At 62.9% G+C, this 3,781-nt stretch overlaps 1 long non-coding RNA gene across 1 annotated transcript; it reads left to right on the top strand.

Annotated features, from left to right (window-relative positions):
- The first annotated feature begins 1,160 nt into the window (after nucleotides 1–1,160).
- LOC121009900 (uncharacterized) lies at nucleotides 1,161–3,348 on the top strand. The gene is made up of 2 exons (XR_005780905.1): nucleotides 1,161–1,215; nucleotides 3,097–3,348. It is a non-coding gene; the product is annotated as an uncharacterized LOC121009900 (long non-coding RNA).
- Nucleotides 3,349–3,781: the final 433 nt, after the last annotated feature.

The following is a 3,781-nucleotide window of genomic DNA, read 5'->3' as shown; positions in this document are numbered from 1 at the left end:
CACCCCCACCCCACCCCTACCCCACCCCCGCCTTCCCGGCCCCGAGGCGCGGGCACCCAGGGCCTTTCCCGACGGGTACGGCCCGGCGGCAGATCGCAGACTGAGGCGGCGGCGGCAGCAGCGGGCAGCAGGCCGTGGCCACCGCGGACGCAGCCGGCTCGGCCACGGGTCCCCGCGGCCAGCGGGCGTCCGTTCCCGTGAGGGCCCGCCTACCCGCTCTCCCCGCCCCGGGAAGGACTGCGCTGCGCCCGGGACTTTTTGGACTCGCCCAGAAGCGCGCGAGCAGGCGGGCAGCCGCGGGAGCCGAGCGCGGGCGGAAAACGAAAGCGCAGGGCGGGTCGCGGCCGCTTTGTCTCGGGCGCCGCGGGCCCGGCCGGCCGGAGCGAGTGAGAGCTGCCGGGCCTGCGGGGACCGAAACCGCACAGGCTTTCCGGAAAAAGCGGCCCCGCTCGTGTCTCATCCACGCACTCAGGCACACGCGTGCGTACACTGGTGCACGTGCAAACCCTGGAAATGAGGATTCCGGACGTGCAAACTCACACCCATTCGTGAGTGCCCACTCACGCACACCTTGCTCAGGCATGTGCGCGCCCAAGTAACGCGCTCGCTCGCGCGCGCACACACACCAAGCCCACGGGGCTTGAAATTCGCACCTACTCTCGCTCACGCGTACGTTAGCCACGTTCCAGTCTGAACCCACACGCTATTCCTAGGGGACCCCCTGCCACACACGCACACACTGAAAATCCGCCTGGTTGGCCCCGCAGCGTCGGTGTTCCCCGCTTTCCAAGAACAGGTTCCGATTTCTTGTAGATGGTAAAGGCCCTGGCAGGAAGTTTATACGGCTCAACGTAAACACGTTCTGGGGGATTCTTTAATAATAATAGAGAATTCCGCGTGCGCGGGGGGGAGTTGGCCTAATGCCCCTGTGGGTCGGCCTGCCGCCGCCACGGGGCCTCTGACACTGCGCGCCAGGCCAGGTTCCGGAAGGCAGCCTGCGCGCGGGCGGGGAGCACAGGCCCTGGCGGCCCTCTCGCGCCAGGCTGTCCGCCGCACGGGGCTCGCACGCACGCTGTCCCTCGCAGTCCCGGGGTGGGGGCTGGGGCTGGGGCTGGTGGGGGCGGCCGGGGGCGGAAGGGGGGGGGTGGGGAACAGTGGCGCCGAGCCTGGGACCACGCAGGAGCTGGGCGCAGCACACGGCAAGCGAGGACCCAGGTGAGTGCTGTTCGCGCGCTGACTGCGGGGCGCCGAGCCCAGCCTCTCCAGCCGGGGCCCTGGGCCGAGAGGGAGGTGAGGGGTGTTTTTTTCGCGGGTCGTCGCCAGGAGCCTGGATGCCTCGCCTCGGCGGGAGCTGGGGCCAAAGACAGATGCCGGGCTCGGAGTGCGCCCGCCCCGCGGCGCTTTTCAAAGCCCGCCGTCCTCTCGGGTTCCTCTGGCTTCCTTGTCCCCCGCTGTCCCCCCACCCCCCTCGCTCAGACGCCTTCAGCCTCGGCCGTAGACGCCTCCTCGTCGCCTTCGGGGCGCCTGGCACCTCCGTGCGAGGAGCTGGGGGCTCGCAGGCGTAGCGTGCCCCGCGGTCGCCGCCTTCCCAGGCCGAGTGGCGCTCGCAGGAGAGGAGAGAGTCCCCTTCGTGCTGCGTCTCCGCCCAGCTCCCCGGCCCAGGGGAAGGGCGTGGGGGACGTGACCACGTTGTGTGTGGTTGTATCTCCGCGCAGGTGGGCGCGCACAGGCAGACCCACCCCCGCTGAACTCAGCCCGGCAGACATCCACAGGCCACTGGTACCCTGAGCATCCCGCACCGCCTCCGGTACATCTGGGCATCCAACACCCCTCGCACAGCTCGGGCGCCCCAACCCTCGCACCAACGCACAGGCCTGCCCACCGCAGAGGACACGCTTTCCGTTAAGTGCACGCACCCCTACGCTGCGCATTTGCCCACGCACAGCCAGCCGCGTGTCCACCCGCAGTGGCTCGCGCAGCCCCTCCATTAGCGTGCACACGCGTTCTTAATTCTCTCTGGCCCTCTCTCCATCAAATTTCTTTTCTTTTCTTTCCTTTTCTTTTTCTTTTTCTTTTTCTTTTTCTTTCTTTCTTTCTTTCTTTCTTTTCTTTCTTTCTTTTCTTTTCTTTTCTTTTCTTTTCTTTTCTTTTCTTTTCTTTTCTCTCTTTCTTTCTTTTCTTTTTTTTTTTGGACCAAACAGCAGCCACAGGCTAGGAGGCCCTAGCGGTGCGGGGAGGGAAGTTCCCAAGAAGGGGTCGCTACCGCCAGCTGCTGGGAGAACATCTGGCTTTCAGCAGAGAGGCCTGCGGGGGAGGCTGTCACGCTCCCCAGCCAGCTAGGGGTGCAGCCAGCGCGAACCCAGCGGCTCCCAGAAAGCGATAGTAACGCCTCTGTTTTGCTGATGGGGCGCCTTCAAAGAGGGGGGTCTTTAGAACTTGAAATCGGGGGACGCTTTTTCCACTAGCCCCTTCCCTCCCGGGTGCTCTCCAGTTGGGAGGGGGCTGCGGGTGCCATCTTTGGCCAAACCCGCCGATCATTTCCTCCCTCCTGCAAATCAGGACCTTTCACTGGCTCCTCCGGGGGCTCTTGGGGGTGTTTTGGGGTAGGGGAGCTATGCCTTCCTGGGGAGGAAGTGTGGAGTTGGGGCCCCACCTGGCCTCCACCTACCCCTCAGACTCTGACAGCAAACTGGACTCTGCAGGGAAAGCACAGCGGTTACCTGGCCCAGGGAGAGGGGGCCGGTGGCGGTGGCGGGATCCTCAGGAATGTTGCAGATGGAGGCTCTCCCTAATCTCCACCCAGGAGGGAGGCGAAGGTGGGGGTGTGAGACAGAGGGCAGATGAAATGAGCCCCCAGCTCTGTAATTTGGAGGGGACCCCCCAGTTGTAGGGAAAACCACATCCATAGCAAGGAAGGCTTTTCTGTATGCCCCGGAGACTAGCCTCTCAACTCTTACGTTGGCGTTGGCGGGAGAAGCCTCGCTTGACCTTGCGCTTTGGGGTGGGGAAACTGAGGCCCACTACGGCCCTGGCCTGGATCAGCCAGCACTGCCAGGAGAACACCTCTCCCTCTTTTCTGTCTACCACCCAAGACAGAGCATCACTGCATTTGACCCTCCCGCAGCCGCCTCAGTGCAGGCCGAGAGTGGAGAGAATGAATTTAGAAATGCTTCTGTGGCCCCACGGCCCCTGCTTCCCAGGCGCACAGGCACGGGGACCAGTTGGGAAACTGGTGATGACAAGAGAGTAGCCGCTGTCACCGACACGGTGATAACATCAGGACTTCTCGACCGCTGGCTCTCTCCAGGTGCTGATCCTAACCTTATAAACACCCTTGGATGTTCTTAACCTTTCTAAGGGCTGTGAATCCCTTTGACAAACTATTGAAAACTGTATCCTATCCACCCTCCCCCGCTCCAAAAGGCACATACCAGTGACATTCATAGAATGATGTTCAAGGTCCCACCAAACACCTGGAGCCTATCCATGAACCCACCACCTCCCACCCATGAACCCAGGACCCAGCTTAAATGCCTCAAAGATACCTGTTTAACCTTCACAGAAGCCGCTACCAGCTTCACGTTATCCCTCCCTTTAGAGAGGTCCCCCCCCCCCACCGTCAGGTTATTCTGAGTCCTGGGTCATCCTGCAGAGCCCAGCTGCGAATCCAGGTCTGACCACAGAACCAGGAATTAAGCCCCAGGCCACAGGGCAAGGGTCTGCAGCGGGAAAGGCAGAGAGACCCTCTCTCTGCCTGTACACCGGGGATGATCGTGGGCCA

Source organism: Herpailurus yagouaroundi, unplaced genomic scaffold (assembly GCF_014898765.1).
Source record: "Herpailurus yagouaroundi ecotype Mexico unplaced genomic scaffold, PumYag 190, whole genome shotgun sequence".
Classification (NCBI taxonomy): domain Eukaryota; kingdom Metazoa; phylum Chordata; class Mammalia; order Carnivora; family Felidae; genus Herpailurus; species Herpailurus yagouaroundi.
This window is presented reverse-complemented; position numbering and strand designations above follow the sequence as displayed.